This window comes from Ochotona princeps, chromosome 16 (genome assembly GCF_030435755.1).
Source record: "Ochotona princeps isolate mOchPri1 chromosome 16, mOchPri1.hap1, whole genome shotgun sequence".
Classification (NCBI taxonomy): domain Eukaryota; kingdom Metazoa; phylum Chordata; class Mammalia; order Lagomorpha; family Ochotonidae; genus Ochotona; species Ochotona princeps.
In genome coordinates this window covers 23,397,751-23,416,106 of record NC_080847.1, presented here as the reverse complement: position 1 = coordinate 23,416,106, position 18,356 = coordinate 23,397,751, and positions in this window count along the sequence as shown.

Below are 18,356 nucleotides of genomic sequence, written 5' to 3'. Positions count from 1 at the left end.
AATTAATAAAAAGAACCCGGCATTTCATTCTCCATATATTTCCTGCTCATATTCACAGTCTAGATTTTGCTGTTCGTCTGTTTAACTTTTTCCTGTTTCTAAACATAACTTGTTTGTTATTTGAAAGGTAGAAAAACAGGGAGAAGAAAGAGAGAGAGCGAGAGAGAAATCTTCCACCTGCTGACTCACTCTCCAAATGGTTACAACAGGCAGGTCTGGACTAAGCCAAAGCCAGGGACCATGAACCGTTGGGTGGCAGGGATGCACTTGGGACGTCTTCCACCTGCCAGGTGCATTAGCAGGAAACTGGAGCAGAAGCAGAGCAGCCAGGACTTGAACAGGTGTTTCCACAGGGGCTGCAGGTATCAGAAATGACCACTGAGCTTGCCATCCCACAACCCCAGCCAGAGACAATTTCTTTGGGATTTACAGAAAGTCTTGAGATACTCAGTAAATCACCAGTGTAAGATAGAAGCTGCAATTATTTTTCCGCATTTAGGTTTATTTTTAATGGTTGCTGTTGTTTTATAGCTTTATACAGATTTATTTGGAGACAAACTGACAAACTGGTATTTTCTTGTTTGAGTTCTGGTGTTTCCAGCATATTTTGAAAACTCTTACCCACTCTGTGATTATTGTAAAGTTCTTCCATATTTTCCCCAAGTCTTACGTTTTATTCTATGTGTAAAAAGAGTGATTCTGTTTTGGTGTTCGTTGTGAAATAGGATTCCAAATTTCTATTTTTGCCACATGTGTATCTAATGTTTCTAAAGATGCTCATGACATATGTCTTGGACCTCGATATTAGCTGCTGCTTTCAGTAGTCTTCATTTATTTCCCTGAGGTCACATACTTTTTCTTTCTTTTTTTTTTAAAGATTTATTTTATTTTTATAACAAAGTCAGATATACTGAGAGGAGGAGAGATAAAGAGGAAGTGGAGCTGCCGGGATTAGAACCAGCGACCATATGGGATCAACGCAAGGACCTTAGCCACCAGGCCACGCTGCCGAGCCCGACACATATTTTTTTCTGATACCATCACCCAGAGCGCTTGTGGGAGCATTTCGCACAACATTTGGAAGACACAGATGAAGCCTTCCTGGTGAGAAATGAGGGCTGTGAGCACACGCCCACCAGAGACTGACAACAAGCCCACACTCCAAAAGAAAAGCATGCTGGGAGCACCCTACCTAATGCACCTCCATCATGATTGGGTTTCAGCCACTGGGAGAAAATAATGTTCATAGATAAACACAGCTCTGTAAGCAATACCTTGCAGCATGAGAGCTGGGGAGTTTCTCCCCTGCCTTGCACTTCCAAGACGCTTGGGCTAACACTGCAAGAGCACACACACCGCTCAAGTGGACGTCATAACCCCCATATGACCCCAGCCATGACCACTCAGGTGCACCCTCCATCAGCACCCTTTTCACCCTTTAGAAAGCAACAATTTCCACAACAGGGGGGCCTGCCTCCAGCTCAAGGTGATCCTGGGACCTGCTTTTGGCAGGGCAAGCCCTAGGTGCCCTCTAATCTGCAGCAAAATCCACAGAGCAACAGCCTGGTTTCAGCCAACAGAAACTCATACACTGTCAGTCACATCCTGACGCATGCGCAGGAAGCAGCGCTCAGTAGCAGCACGGCTCCCGTTCAATTCCACCTTTAGTCTGTGGCAGCCTATGAAAGCGATTTCAACCTCACAGCAGCCCAAAGAAGGCTCCAGTCTTAATTAAAATGTCAACGAAATATGCAAGTGCATAAGGGACATGTTCAGAAAGCATTGCCTTTTAACTTCCCCAGGACTGGCTGCTGTTTCCCCGAGGGCTGCTGGTACCCATCACCGCCTCTCCTCAACCCCAGGGGAGCAGCGCTTATCGGGCCTCGCTGTCTTCTCCTCGGAACTGAGAGAGAAGAGCTCCCAAGACAGCTGTAGCCTGAGCTGAGTCGTGGGTTGGCATGGTCTGGGTGAATAGTTTCTGCTTCCCAACAGTGAGATGTAGAGAAAGAAGACCCTGGCCAGACACAGCCTCAGCGGGAGGAACGGGAGTGGAGAAGGAGTCTTTCCACCCCAGGAGTTGGATACGCAATGGGCTAGACAAGTGCTGTCATTGCTGAGGGTGTAGGGGAACAGGAAGTCGTGGGAGCTAGAAGCCGTTCTCCTTTGCAAGGGGCAGGCGATATGTTGCTTCTGGGTTGTCTGCACGAGAATGCAAGCCTGCCGTGGCTGCACCTCCTGACTTGTCCAAGGAAAACCAAACAATCTCCAGGTCTGTGAAGATCTGCATGGACCACTTGCTAAATATCTAAGACTTTTCTGCGGGTTCACCTTACAACAAAAAGGAAGTGTGTGTGGCTTGTGGCCTGAACTGACTGTGAGAACTTACCCTGGTTCTTTTCCTCAGTGTAAGAATTCATCCATCCATCCTTCCATACAACACTCATCCACTTATCTGTTGCTGTGGTTGAAGCAATATCTGGCTCCCCAAAATCCTATAGACATGTGAATCCTCAACTTTTGTGCTAACAGTTAATGAGTTGAGTAAGGGGGCACTTTTGTGCTAGTCGTAGTACGTAGTCGTACCTGAGCTAGTCGTAGCCCCAGGCAGGTGGACCTTGCAGAAGTCTCAGACCCTGGGCGCACAGCCGAGGCAGGCAGTACAAGCGACAGAGGTGGAATGTTGAGCACTCAGCTTCTCTGTTGCAAGTGACCTTGGGCTAGTGCCTTCCTTCCTTCCACTTTTCCTTTCCCAATAGCAGAAGCGGAGAATATTCTAAGACAGCCACCAGGACCATTTGTCCTCTGCTTCTTGGTCTCACCTCAAGGCCAAGGCCAGTGCTCACCTTCATGCTGACAGCGTCCATCTGGTGGGCGTTTCCAGACTCACCTGCTAGAATCTGCCTGTGACTTTCTCCCCTGTGCGGCTTCCATAGTTGCCAGAATTGCAGCATTTTATGTTACAAGGGAGGACACAGAAAGCGGCAGCCTTGGTCCCCTCTGGCTGGTCTGCGATCAGAAGACAGACTTTCTCCCATCTTCCCAGCATCCCCAGCCTCGCCACTCTGAGAATGTGTGTGTGTGTGTGTGTGTGTGTGTGTGTGTCGGGGGCAGGGGCACGCTTTGGTAACTTGGGGAAGGCAGGCCCTGTCTTGCAGGGGCAGGATCGCCTGCTGTACAGCCCCTGGGAAGAACAGCCCGAAAGAATCCCCCACTCCCGCGACACCCTGTGAGACCAGTGAGGCCCTGATTTCTCACTTCTATATCCCAGAGATGGCACAGAGACGGCACAGAGACGGCACAGAGACGGCACAGAGACAGCACAGAGCAGGTCCGACGTGCAGAGATGAATGTACCCACTGGGAAGAGATTGATCCACTAACACAGAACTCAGGACCCAAGCAGAGAAGGCGTTCGCTTGAGGTCTTAACTTTCTTCTCTGTCTCTCTCTATACACACGCACACACACAAATAAAAATCCTACACACTGAAGCTCCAGACATACATGCACACATGCTGGAGTCCCTCCGACACATGTGTGTTGCAGTCCTACCCCTCGGGGAGCTGTCTCCAGGATGAGAGGCCATAATGGAGGGACCTCCACCTGTGAGGTCACTGCTCTTCCACAAGAGGCTGGGGAGGGACGTTTTCTCCTGTCCACTAAGCAAGGTCATGGCGAAGAGTGGCTGCAGATGGTCCAGCAAGCGAGACCTCCCCAGACCCCGATTCTGCAGGCGCCTCGCCCTTAAACTTTCACAACCTTTGGAAATAAACGATTGGGATTTACAAAGAAACCTGTTTATAATTGTATCAGCTGGACTGCACAAAGACTCACACGCGTGCACACTAACAGATACACTGCCACACACACAATCAGGATACCTGCTTGCACACTCGACTCATTCACAGACACGCACAGGCACAAGTACACTGAGACACCTGTTCACACACTCAGACAAGGGACACACACACACACACATGCACTGAAACACACGTGCGCCCTCCTGGCCCTTCCCCGCCCTCACTCCTGGCAGTGGCTACGGCAGCCGCAGCAGCACCATGCCGACCTCTTCCTCCAATTTATTGTCTCAAGTGCCAGAGGTGTTGATTTTTTTCAAGCCCCTGTCTGTCACGGTTACCTGTGGGGCTGGTGCTGTGGACAGTTTAAACCACTACATGCCATGTCGTCAACCCATGAGAGCGCTGGTTCAGGTTGCGGCTGTTCCATTTCCTATTCAGCTTCTGGAAGCAGGCAGTGGAAAATGGCCCAAGGCCTTGAGCTCCTGCCGTCCATGCGGGAGACCCAGATGGACTTCTAGGCTCCTGACTTTGTCCTGGCCCAGCCTTGGCTGTTGCGACCATTTAGGAGAGTGACGTAGTGAATAGAAGATCTCTTTCTCTCATTTCATTTTTAATGAACACGTAATAGTTGCACATATTGGCAGGTTAAACGCGTCCACTCGTGGTGCCTTCAGCTTAACTCTGCAGCTCCAGCTCCCTCCAGGGTCTGGGGCGTGAAACTGCACCGTACCCACAGAGTTCTCGGCAGGAATGCCTCTCGCTTCGCACCTGTTTCTGCATGTTCAAGGTCTCTGCGTTCCTTCTCTGCCCCCTTTCTCCTCTCTGGCCAGCTTGTGAATCTGTTTATGTCTCTTGCAATACTCCTGTGGGAGGAGGGGCTGGGGGGCTCTGGTTTCTGATCATGTAGCCAGGGAGGGCCTTCATTCAGTTGCTTTTCAAAGTGTATGACTGTGTCAACTCCAGCGGATAATTTGGCTCTAATTGAACATCGGTACCCTTTGAAGCAACTCAAGTATTCCTCTTTTGTGGAGACCCGTGCCCTTTTTTGGGGGATGGAGAGGGGACAATGCTGGGCTCAGGGCTGCCTTTGTGCACGCACGAGCTGAAGAAGGTGCGTTGAGCTCACCTTATCTGTCTCTCCGGTTTTTGATCACTAGCAGGATGGATGCGTTTTATCCAAAACCAACCAAATGTCTTCCACAGATTATACATTCATTTTTACCAACACGACATGGTTGGAACAGATAATCCAGGAGAGAAAAGCTTCAGATTGCTTAAAAGTGAATTTAATTATGTGTAGGAACGTGTACTGGAGAATCACAATTATATAAAGTCATGTTCCGTAAATCTGAAACGACAGATTATATTTCAAAAGCTTATTGCGCAGGAATTAATGGGCAAGTGGGCGAGGATTGCAGCTTTGTTTCCAACCCGCACGCGCACACACACGCACGACCCCCATATAGCCTAGCTGGATTTGGTATATAATCCTTCCTACTAGACTCGTGTCTTGCACCCCAAGCTGCTTCTCTGATCATTTGTTTGTAAAACAGGCACAGGCTACTAATCTGAGTCTTCTAAGCCCCGGATGTTGATATTTGCAAGGGCTTTGTAGCCATGCCACCCACATCCCGGCCAAGTGATTAGGATGTTGACATTGACCTGGGCCGCGAACGGTGACAGTCAGGAAAGGAACAGGTTGGTCAGGGCTGGGTGTTGGTCCCACATCACCACTCCCACATCCCAATCCAGGCGTCTAGCAGTGAGTCCTCCTCTGGCTCCCAACTCCAGCTTCCTGTTAACGCAGGCCTGGGCTGCCACGGAAAGGCACCCAGCCAGGAGACCTGGCTTATGAGCTCAGCCCTTGGCTTCAGCTCGCCCCAGTCACACTGCAGGTGCCTGAGAAGTGACCCAGCTGACGGGAGTTCTCTCCACCTGCCTGACTGTCCCTTCCCTCTGCCTTTCAAACAACAACTTTGAAAAGTCAACAAGAGGTGCTGGCATGGTTGCGTAGCAACAAATTCTCTGCCTGTAGTACTGGTACCAGTTTGAGTCCTGGCTGCTCCACTTCCCCTCCAGCTCCCTGCTTGAGGCCTGGGAAAGCAGCAGAGGACGGCCCAAAGCCTTGGGATCCTGCACCTGCGTGGGAGACCTGGAAGAAGCTTCTGACTCCTGGCTTCGGATCAGCTCAGCTCTGGCCGTCGTGGCCATTTGGGGAGTGAACTGGCAAATGGAAGATGTCTCTGTGTATCTCTGTAAATCTGACATTAAAGTTAAATAAATTTTTAACATCTTAAATAATAACAAGAGAGAGCCTCCTACGGGGTTTCAGGTGGGACGCGCCTGGGCTGTCTTGTTCCTGCCCTTGAATAATTGTGATCTACTATGAACCAGGTGCTCCATTGCAGGTGCCACAGTACACACAGGCTGTGCCCCATCTCAGGCCTCACAGAACACCTCATGAACCCATTTTATTGATGCAGAAACAGAGGTCCAGTGGGCTCATGGGATGGTAGGGTTCACAGAGGATGGAAGCAGGCTGCGAACACAGGTGTGTCTGGCCCGGGAGCCAGCCTCTGGCCTTATGGGAGTCACAGCCGCAGCAGAGAGGAGACCACTGGAAGACACACACAGCCACAGCAGCACCCAGATGGGAACGGGGCAGGGGCAGGAGGCGTGGTGGCCAAGGTGGGAGGGTGGCATCAGACAACATCCAACGAATCAGGGAAAACTGTGCAGACGTGACCTTGAGCTGGGCCCTGAAGGACAGGTAGGTGCCCCTCCCCGAGGGAATACTTTGCAAAGCAGACACACCTCCCCACCCAGGGTAGAGCACCCAGAAGGGGGTTCTATGCTTGCAAACATGGAACCGTGACTTGAGGTATAAGAAACATGAGACAGGTGCAGGAGGGAAGCCTAGGACGGTTCAGGGAGAGAAAGCTGCAATGCCAGGCTGATTTCAGATTTCTGTAGACAGCAGGGAGTCATAGATGGTTCATGAGTGGGAGCTGGGGGTGCGGGACAGGTGGGTGACAGGTACAGGTAGCATAGGGCTGGTAAGGCATAGCAAGAGCCTTGGCAAACAGGGCAAACATCTCACACCTGGGTCACTCCAGGTGCTAAGAGGTGTAACGAGGATGCAAAGAGGATGGCAAAGCTGGCTGCCATTCCCCGCCAGCCTTAGCCCAGTGCCCTTGCTGTCTTCTGCCATTCCTTGCAGCTACAGTCTCTCTCCTCTCCTGGCCCCCTCCTGTCGGATCACTGTTGCATGGGCAGATACTGAAGTGGGTGTGCTCTGTACCGGCCTTGAAGTAGCATGGCATGTGGCCACTCTCTCCATTGGAAGTCTGGGCTCTACCCCCACGCTGGGAAGACTAGCCTGGGCCAGTCTGCGGAAGGGCAGCAACCGTGGGCAGAGCTGAGGCCAGCCCCCTCTTGGCTGACCTCCAGTTCTGCAACATGAGAACAGTGGGCCCAGCTAGACCAAGAGAGACGCGCTGGTACAGCCTCCCCCTCCCACCCCTCACGTCCTCCAAAGAGCAGAGATTCCGGGACGAGCATTTCTGGCTCAACAGGTGTCATGGCTCTTCAGCACCAGGCTACTAGGCTGGGCTGGAGGAGGGGGCCCAGGACATAGCACTGTGACACCCAGTCTGGCCTGCTCAGTCGAAGGGGCATCTCCTTGCCTGTGGGTTTTGCTGTGGCTTCCATGTCCCTGACCCATATATGGTGCCCCCAGCCCACCCTAGCAGCCCACCTGCCGTCTGCTAAGACCAGCAGACTTAGACTCCTGGGCTCACGCACCCTACCCGATCTGCTGTACCCCTCATCCCAGACCTTCCGCTGCCTCGGTCAAGGGGCTGCTAGACCCCAGAATGAACCTGGGTTCATTTAATATATGTATATTATTTGTTTATTAAATTTTATACATTATAGGTAATATATATAGGTTTTTTTTTATACACACATTTAGTGTATTTATTTATACACATATAGTGCGCTTATTTATTTACACAGTGTTGGCGTTTTTATAGAGTATATGGGGAGTTTAATTCTCGATAATAAATGTATTAAAAATAATAATAATAATAATAAAAAGGAAGAAAGATGTGGCTATTATACGAAGCCCAAAGGCTTTTAAACAAAGCCCGAAGGCTTTTAATTTTATGGGGCGTCCTTTGGGGTGGAGAGAGAGAAGTTTGAAGAGTTCGTTAACTCTTTTTTTAGTTTTTTAAAGAGAGATCAGGCCCCCTCCCCATGGCTCCTTCTCAGCAACACGGGGCTCACAGTGGGCGCACGCATGGGGAGGAAGGACCCCAGAGCCTTGGTCTTGGGTCCTCTGCCTCTACTCTGTGAGATTTATTATTGAACTTGAAGATAGAATATCTCAGATAGAAGTCCCGTTAAGTCTGTGCTTCTCAAACTAAAACTTCTAACTTTTTCAGAGTTAAAAATTGCATGCGGGCTTTAAGGAGAAATGTAAATGATGTGGATGCCTCCCCAAAATTCTGATTCTGCAGCTGTAAGAGGAGGCTTGGAATTGTTAATGTTGCAAATGCTGGAGCGGATGGCCTGTGATGGCAACTTTCAGCCACTAGATGGAGCCACGTGCTTAAGGAATGGTCTGACCCAAGGGGCTCCCAACGCTGAGGCTGCGTCTCCTAGGCTGACCACCAGATGGCGCAGCCCGCCTGCCCAGCGAGCCTTTGAGAGGGACCTTAGGACCCATGCCAGGGGACCTAGTGGCTGGAGAAGCGCTTGCGTCCTTCCGTGCCCAGGCGGCCCGCGGTCGGGCTCTATTTCAGGATAACAGCGTCCAGGACTCCGTCTGCCTGTAGCCTTGACGTTGTCACCCAGGCGGTGCTCAGAAACACACACATGCACACCTGCTCATGCACATCCAAGTGCATGCACACACATGCATGACCAAAAGCATGCATGTATAATACATGCCTGCTTGGTGGGTCCTGCACGGACCAGTGTATCACAGTTGCAATGGTTTGTTAAGCGCCTCCTGTGTGCAGACCTGGCACCGTGTTAAATGCATGACAAACACCAAGTCTCCCTTCAGACTCCGGGTGGTGACTGTAATTATTGAAGAACTAAAGGGCGGTGTGGGGGCTGGGTACCTGCAGTTAGGGCACGGGGCACAGTCAGTATGCCACAGGTGAAATCAAGGGGGGACTTCCTGGAGGTGGTTTTCCAGCTGGCTTTGAAAGAACCATGCGGATGGGTCTGAGGGAGGCACCGGGAGAGTGCCTCCCTCCCCCCCAGTGGTGCAGCCAGAGCTGAGGATGGAGGAGGAGGAGGAGTGAGCTGCGGGTAGCTGGGCTGACAGAGGACCTGCAGAGGCCAGGGGCTCAGCTTGGTTACTGCGTGTGCCTGGTCACTTTGTTCTAGCCTTTGCATAGCCCTGGCACTCCAGCACTGGCAAAGGGGGCTCTCATGACAGCATGGCTCCGTGTGAGTCCCCGTGGGGGCTGGCTTTCTTTCCTTCTCTGTGTCCCAGGCACACCTTGTGGGCACCTGTTTCCCCATCCTTTGGGGTAGTGATGTAACATGGGGCTTGGGTGCACTGGGGAACCCCACAAGGCTCCCCAGGGCTGAAATGAGGCTCAACCTTTCTGGGCCCCTGTTTCTTTGCCTCTAAAAGTGGGGCGTGAGTTTAGCCTGGAGGCTGAGGCACCCAGTGTTGGCACACCTGAGTCCCATTCCCAGTGCCCATGCCTGCCACAGCTCTCTACAAACATAGGGCCAGGGGAGGAAGCCGCAGCTGCCAGGCCTGCCTCTCTGTGTTCTCAGTGACCTGGATGGGGTTCCTGGCTCCTGGCTGCAGCCCCAGTCCAGCTCCTGCCAGCCACTGGGAGCATTTGCAGAATGAGCTAGACAATGGCGTGCCCTCTCTCCTCTTTCTTACTTTCTTTCAAATAAATTAATGTATTGGCTAGAGCCATACCCCTGACTGCAACACTCCCATATGGATGTCAGTTCACATCCCAACTGCTCCACTTCCCACCCAGTTCCCTGCCTATGGCTTGAGAAAGCAGTGGAGAATGGCCCAACGCCTTGGGAGACCCGGGTGGGAGACCCAGAAGAAGCTCCTGGCTTCAGAGCAGCTCAGCTCCAGCTGTTGGCAGCTGGCTGGGGGAATGAACCAGCGGACGGAAGATCTTTTTGTGTCTTGATCTGTCTTTGTGAATCTGCCTTTGATTTAAAAGTCAGAAGAAATAAACATTTTTAAACATTAATTTAAAAATTGTCACTAACTGAGACGGGGCTCCTCACCATCCCACCTGCTGCTGAGCAACTCCGCGGTTAGCCGCCATGGGGTGGGGAGGCTTTGCCATCTGGTCACAGTGCACAGAGAGGGCTGGGAGCCAGCTGGGTCACCTGCAGAGTGTCCCAGCCAGGAGACCAGGATCCCTGGGGGCTGACATTGGTCATGGCATGCTAGCTCCGGGAGCAGCAGGGGGACCCTGGAAGTTATCCGCAGCCTCCCCTCCCCTGGAGGCCAGTTCCCACAGCATCAGGAAGCGCTGCCCCCTCACTGACAGCCCCAGTCCTCCGTCATTTGCCTGGGGGAAGCCACTGGGCAGAGCAGGAAGCCACCGGCCTTGATGGCTGTAGGGCAGCAGGCGGGGACCCCGCTGGCTGGTGAGCCACCGACCTTACCCGAAGTCCGCCCAGAGGCTGAGTCCCACCCGCACCAGCTACTCCTTGCTGACATTTGAGGCAGAAAACCCAGAAATGCTACATGGACCTGCTGAGCCTTAGGTGGGAAAGCTGCCAGGGTTTGAAGGCACCAGGCTGCATCACACACAGGAGCCAGGGGACCGAATGTGCCAGAGAGACGACTGGGCAATGGTGCAGAGCAGCCCCACTCTGCCCTCTACCCAGACCACCCAAGCCAAAGACCTACAGGCAGGGACCAAAGTTCAAGTGCTCTTGAGCACTGCGGGGGGGGTGGTGGCTGCAGAGCTTGGGGCAGGCAGGCACTCATGGGCAAACGCCAGCCTATGCCTCCCAGCCAAGCCAGGATCTTGCCATGGTTGTAGACTCTCGTGTCCACCCAACCACCCGACAGGGTTCTGTGTCCCCAAAGTCTCTGGAAAACCAGAAGTCTTGGCTAATTGATGCCCCTTAAAGCCCCATGATTTCTTTGCACTGTTGGAAGTCCCACCCAGAGTCTACCCTGAGTTTCTCACGCTGTTGGTAACAAATGAACAACCCTGCCCTCAGACCCATGGTCTGTTGCGGTCTGTCCTCACTCAGTCTCCACGTGGCAGAATGATCTGGAACCATGCATGGAACGTTCTATGAGACACAAGAAGCTCTCCAAGGCTCCGTAGGCTGAAACCCTGTCCACACAGCCCAGCTCCAAGGCCAGGAGTTACTACTGGGCTCCCTTCCACCCCAAGGACCACACCAGCTCCCCCACCTCCACAAACAGGGCTGGCCCTGGCCCTCCCTGCACTCAGGGGAAAGCTTTCCAAGAAGTCCCACAGGAATGCGGTCAACAAGCATGAATTGAGCACCTACTGTGTGCAATGCTCTGGTCCAGCTAGCAGAGATGCAGCTGACACATCGAGTCTGTGAAGAAGACCTTGAAGCAGGCCCAGAGCGGTAGCCTAGCAGCTGGAGTCCTCGCCTTGCACATGCCAGAATCCCATATAGTCGCCGGTTCTAATCCCAGTGGCCCCACTTTCTATCCAGATGTCTATTTGTGGCCTGGGAAAGCAGTTGAGGACGTCCCAAAGCCTTGGGACCTGTACCCACCCTTGTGGGAGACTTGGAAAAAGCTCCTGACTCCTAGCTCCGGATCAGCTCAGCTCTGGCTGGATCAGCTCAGCTCTAGCCATTGCGGCCACTTGAGGAGTTGTGAGACCGTGAAACTAAAATAAGAGCTAAGTAGTACTAAGTGTGCTGAGTGACAGATGAATAAAGAAAACAGTGTATTAAGCAATAGATTGTGTTAGGACGATAGTAATGAGGAATAGTACTAGGGAGTAGTATTAAGAAATAGTTCAATAATAAATGAATGTCTAGCAATAAAGAGGATGAAAGTGGCAAAATATATAAGTGTTAAGAGCTAATGTTAGGGGATTATAGAGATTAAGATTAAGGGATGGCATTAAATGAGTAACTAGTAATAAGGTAATTAAAACACATATGTAAATGTTAAGAGATAGCAATTAGTAGAGGGTTGGATAAGTAATGGTAATTAGAATACAGGATAAATAATATTAGAATGATGCTGCTTGATCAATTGTTTAGCTGACCACGAAGTTTGGCTTCTGTAATGAGAGCCTCACTTGCTGCAGGGAAACCAAGGCTAGGCCACGACAGGCCTGGAGCAGGCTAGGCCTGAGTTTCAGTCCCTGGAATTGAGGCACTCACTTCCCCGAATTGGGCTGCGACACACCCTAGGCAGAGCTGACCAATCAGAGACTTGAAAGGTCCCTAGTCATCAGCTGGTCATGGCGATAGAGGCTGACCACTGGGGTGGGCACAGATAAGAGAGACCGACCACCAGAGTGGTCACAGGTGATAGAAATTGACCAGTTACAATCTTGCCAATACCTGTTCATAGAATCAATGGCTCATTCCTGGGATTGCAGCCCAAACCCTATATGAACTATGTGAAATGTATGGTCAGGGTCCTTGTCAAGACTCCATTGTGTTGGACGAGACTTGGACCCTAGCGCGCTAGCAAGAACATTCCTTTGTCTCTGTATTATCTCGTGTGGAACTCCTCTGTTCAAGGCGGCAGGATAAATTCTGGACCCAACAGTGAACCAGCAGATGGAAGATCTTCCTCTCTGCCTCTTCTCCTCTATATATCTGACTTTCCAATAAAAAAATAATAAAGACAAAATAAAATAAAAAGACGTTGAAGGAACAAGCTGATGGCTGCCTCTGAGAAAGAGAGAAGTAACACAGGAACCAAGCATTTCTGGGGATGGTCAATCAAAGATGGCTTTGCCGAGGAGGTGGCAGGTGAACTGAGACCCACAGGAGAGGAGCTTGGGATAGCTGTGTCCATTATCAGAGGGCTTGAGTTCAGGTCTCAGCTCCACTTCATGCTAACATGTACCCTGGGAGACGGTAGCTGATGGCGCTTCATCTTGGGGTCTCACCACCCCTGTGGGAAACCTGGATCAAGTTACTGGGCTCCTGGCAGTGGACCAACCCAGGCCTGGCCATTGCATGTATTTGGGGAGAAGTGGCACACTCTGTCTGTCTCCCCACCCTTCCTCTCTTGCTGTCTCTCTGCTTTCTGAGTAAATAAAACACCAAAGAATACTTTTTATAATGATGACACGAGGAGCCAGCACAATGTTTTTCTTTTTTAACAGACTAATCCTCCACCTGCAGTGTCAGCATCTCATTTGGGCACTCACTGGTCCATGTCCCAGTTGCTCCACTTCCCATCCAGCTCCCTGCTTATGGTCTGGGAAAGCAGTTGCGGATGGCGCAAAGCCTTGAGACTCTGCACCCGCATGGGAAACCCCAAAGAAGCTCCTGGCTTTGGATTGTCACAGCTCTGGCCATTGCAGCTACTTGGGGAGTGAACCAGCAGCCAGAAGATCTTATTCTCTGTCTCTCCTTCTCTCTGTATGTAAATCCATCTTTCCAGTAAAAATAAATAAATCTTTAAGAAATGATGAAATGAAGCATTGGGAGCTTTGCAGGACAGATGAATGCCGAGTGCCAATCAAGTGGGAAAAAATGAGGTGTTAGGGTCTCTGCACGCTCTGAGACGGAGCCAGGCAGGGGTGAGACCAGTCACCTGCAATGAGGGCACAAGGTGCATGGTGGCTTTGCCAGGCTGGACCAGTTATGGCTCTAGGCACAGGGTCACAGGGTGCCACCCCTAACTCTCTCCCCTTTCCCTGCTCTGCCACCTGCCCCGGGGCCCTATGTATAATCCCTCTGCCAGTAAGCTGGGCTGTGCTCAGCCTTATCCCCACAGCCATCTGTCCCCCTGACTGCCTGTGGCAGCCTCTGTGCCGTGGACTCCAGGGGCCTGAGCCAGGGCTGACTGATGGGGCTCCCTGCAGGACAACCTGACCCTGCCTGGGATGCGCAGACAGCTGGAGCCAGGAGGGGAAGCCCAGCTCCATGCTGCAAGCGGCAGGGCTGTGTCCCTTCCCACCTTCTCCCCAGCTGGACCGCACAGGACACATGTAGCTGTGGCTGTGCTGCAAAGCAGAGCTCCCCTGGCCTGACTCCTTTCAGGCTCCTTGAACATACTCCGGGAGGAGGCGCAGACCAAGGGGAGTCGGAAGGCAAGATTTGTTTAAAGACACCGCACAGTGCACATTCAGCAAGGAGTGCAAGCCACCACGGGGCAAAGTGAGCATTGCCATTTGTAAGATTTGGTATGCGGAGCCGGCATGGTGACGCTGTCAGCCCATAGGGGCCCTGGTTCGAGTCCCGGCTGCTTCGCTTTTGTTCCAGCTGGTTTCTTATGGCCAAGGAAAACAGCAGAAGTTGGTCACATGCTTGAATGCCTGGCACCCGTATGGCAGACCCTGATGAAACTCCTGGATCCTGGCTTTGCTCTTGCCCAGTCCTGGCCATTGTGGCCATTTGAGAAATAAACCAATAAAATGGATAGAAGATGACTTTCTCTTTCTCTCTTTCCAAAAAAAAAAGAATAAATCTTTAAAAAAATTATTACTCATTAGGAAAGTATATCTTGAAAAAGAAGAGATTTGGGGTGGTGCTGTGACTAAGTCGGCTAATCCTCAATGTACAGCACCAGCATCCCACTCGGCTGCCAGTTCAAGTCCTGGGGGCTCTGCTTCCTATGCGGTCCCCTGCTGGCTGCCCGGGATGAGCACCCTGCACCCACGTGCGAGACTCAGAGGAAGCTCCTGGCTCCTGGCTTTTGCCTGGCCCAGCTCTGGCCATTTTGGCATTTTGGGGAATGAACCAGAGGATGGAAGGCTCTCTCTCTCTCTTCCTCCCAGTTTATCTTTCTCTAACTCTGCCTTTAAAATAAAAATAAATTAATATAAAAAAAAAGTCTTGGGGTGACCCTCAGGACAGAACTTAATGAATATTCCAAAAAGGCGGAGTTGGGGGCAGGGCCCCAGTGTTCTGGGTCAGGGGTATGATGCGCGGTGTGACCTTGTAAGTCCTGCTGGGTTTGACACAGCGGAGCGTGGGGTGTGGGGCTGTGTGACTGCACATAGCTGGGGTACTGACAATCCAACACTCCTCTACCACCTTCCTCCATCAGGTAGGCCTGGATCCAGAAGCTGTCTGGGGCTCAATTCCTGACTCTGCTCTCTGTGGTGGAGCTGTGACTTCAGGGAGCCACTGTCCTTAGGGGTCCCTGCCTTTACCTCCCAGCAGCTCAAATCACAGTGGAGGGCCAAAGGCTGTGTTACCTGCAGTGAGAGTCTTCTCGCTCCAGGAAAGCCATGCGTTCCTCTCTCAGCTGCTGCTTCCCCAGGCTGTTCACACCTGCCAGGCCTGCCTGGGTCACACAGTCACTGTGCAGCCAGGAGCCTCTGAGACCTAGATGGAGAGCAAGGTGGTTCCCCAAGAGGGCGAATTAAGGGACACCTATGGCAAGCAGGGAGACCAGGGGCTTGGGGCGGCACAACTGGCCACCATGGCCCTGTCTCCACCTGCAGCATCTTGTGTCACCTCTGACTTTTGGTTAAGGTAAAGTCAGTCTGCAGGTCGCTGCTCCTGGAACGGTGCTCCCTGCCGATGTCCTGGGTAAGAGCCATGCGCACCACGCCCCAACACCTTCTGGTTACTGCCTGGGAAGCTTCCTAGATCTGCCCTAACACAGCAGCCACTAGCCATGCCACTTCAAGCAACAGGAATGCAATTTCACTGGAAGTCCAAAATCAGTGTCTCAGCAGGGCGGGCTGCCTCTAGGGAGAGGCCCAGCCCTGTCCCTCCGGCCTCCTGGTGCCCTGGAGTGGCCTCACTCCCCTTTCTGCCTCCATACTCTCTCCCTGTCTGGCTGTTTGCATGCAGCTTTGTGTTTTCTCCCTGGCCTGGGCCCGCACCCATCCCCATGACCTCATCATCTCCCCACTGGATCTGCAAGCTCTGGTTCCACTGAGAGCAAACTCCCGGGGGCTGGGACTTACACAGATCCTTGGAGGGGACACAGGACATGCACTGTATCTCTGTTGGGACTGGCTGAAAGATGCCAGTCCGCAGATGGAGGTGGCGGTTCAGCAGGCGGCCTGTTTGCACATGTAGATCAGCAGATGGTCTAATGGTGGTGTGCAACCTGTGGCTTTGCCAGTTCCACACAGGCCTCTCGGGATTACTCACCTAGGCAGGTCAGGACAGGACAGGGTGGGGCAAGGGAGGGGAGGTCAGAGGGCGTCCACAGGGGCTGTGGGGTACACCTCACCCCCCATCAAATGCATTATGGGAGCTCCAGATGACCCCCGTACCCACTATGCTGGACACAGAAGTCACTGTTTCACTGAGGGCCGCTTCTGTTGCAGACACGACCCCTAAATGGGCACCAAGCACCCACACTGGACACCAAGGCCCTTGCAATGCCCAGAATGACAGCGGCAGTGAAGAGGCGTAGCAAAGCTTGCTTCTGCCCAACGGGCCCCAAAGCCAAAGTCTAGATCTGCCGTAAGACTTTTCTGAAAAGGTTAAAACTCTAGCCAGGCAAATGAACAGAAGTGAGCGGGATGAGTCACACGTGCGACAAGAAACAAATGGTGGGGACTGCAGCAAAGCAGCCACACGCTTCCTCTGGAGGAAGCAGCCATTCCTGAGCTCCGGCCCCACGTGGCCACCAGGAAACATCTCCGGGCTGGCCAGGGTTTTAGGAAACTGGCAACCCGGCTGGTCAGAATTTCAGCAACTTTTCCAAGGAAACTAGAAAGCCAGATTTCTACTTGAAGTTTCCCAAATTTCCAAACACTGCTCAGGCCCTCTTTACCCGCAGGCCCCTGTTTGACTGAGACAAGTTTTTTCCGTTTTCACTCCCAGTTCTCGGCGCTCCCACTTGGCTCTCTGACTATCCAGGGAGCTTGACAGGAGCCAGAGGGGCGTGAGCCACCAGGGAGCCCCCTCCCGGGACTGCACCCCTACCCGGCCTCATGGTATCCCACTAGGACACACAGAGGGCCAGGGCCCCACTCCCAGCCGTGCCTGGAGGACACTGACAGGCCAGAGGACGTGCCTGCCTGCTGGGCAAGCCTGTACTTGTCTGAAGCCCATGGAGCCCCCACACTGCTGCCGAGGTCTCCCCAGGCCTCTGGGAAGAAAGTCCAGCTGCACAGCCATGAGTGCCCAAGGCCCTGCACATGCAGTTTGCTGGTCACCTTTCCTGTCCCTAACCTTACTCCTTCACTGGCTCCAGGCTGCCTCCTCCAACCCTGCCCAATCCCAACTAAGGGGATTTCTTTTGGTTTCCTAGTTGGTGCCTGAAACATTCCCCACCACCCCCTTCCCAGCACTCCCACCCCTTTAGTTCTGCAGGTCTCAGCTTGGAAGTCACTTCTTCCAGGAGGCCTTCCTGGAGTTACCCATCACAGTTTGTCCCTGATTTAATTGCCCTCTGAAGGGACTGAAGCTAAGTAGAGGCACACTTCCCTGACTCCTTGGGTTTTCCATAAAGAAAAGCTGCTTGTATTTCCCTGCAGCGTGGGACTGAAGGAGGCAGTACTAGCTGAGGTGGTGAGACAGGCTGGGCCAGAGCAAAAGGAACCTGAACAGCAAGTCACCGGATCCTGTCTTGTGCCTCCATCTAGCACCGGAAGTGATATCCATCTGACCCCAGGCACCGGGGGGTCTGAAGATACTAGAGGCTCTTTCCTGCTCACCTCACCACCTCTGGGGCAGAAACACGACCTCCTGGAGATCGTGGGCCCGTGGCCTGTGGCCTGTGGTACATCAGCACCCTTCCAAGGTTTCTTCCGGCCAGCCAGGTGTCCTGTCATGTTTGCCTGCAGGGGGTCAGGGTTTGCCTGTCATGTTTGCCTGCAGGGGTCGGGGTTTGGTCTGGTGGATTCAGAAGTGGCAGGTTGCAAGAGAAGGGGTGTTTATTGGAGGAGTCCGAGGTACTATTCTCTGCTCCCTACGGTGGTGACTTTAGCACTGTGTATGGGGTCCAGCAAACTCCCCTATTTGCAGAAGGAAGAAAGGGGGCAGAGGAAGCGGGTTTAGGGGAGCTCCGCTTCACTTGCTTCCCTTTGGTTCCATTTCTGTTCACCTCGCCTCTCAGTCTCCAAACACCTACAATAGGTGTCTCACCACTCCTCCCTTCCCCTCTCTGACCCCAGCCGGGTCGCAGGTACCGGGGCTTCATTCAAAGCACAGCTGTTCCCCTCCACGCCAACCCCTGAAGCTCCAGGCCCCGGCGCCATGGCGCCAGATGTTTACCGGCAGGGGGTCCACAGGCTGCACGCCAGGACTGGGGTTGGAGAGTGGGCGCACCGAAGGTGGTCGCCGAGGCCAGAGGTAGCCAGCAGCCGGATGGGGGGTGGTGGTAAACGAAGGTGGACAAAAACAACAACAGAAAACCCCAGGAGGGAGGCGAGTGGGGGGTGGGGCGG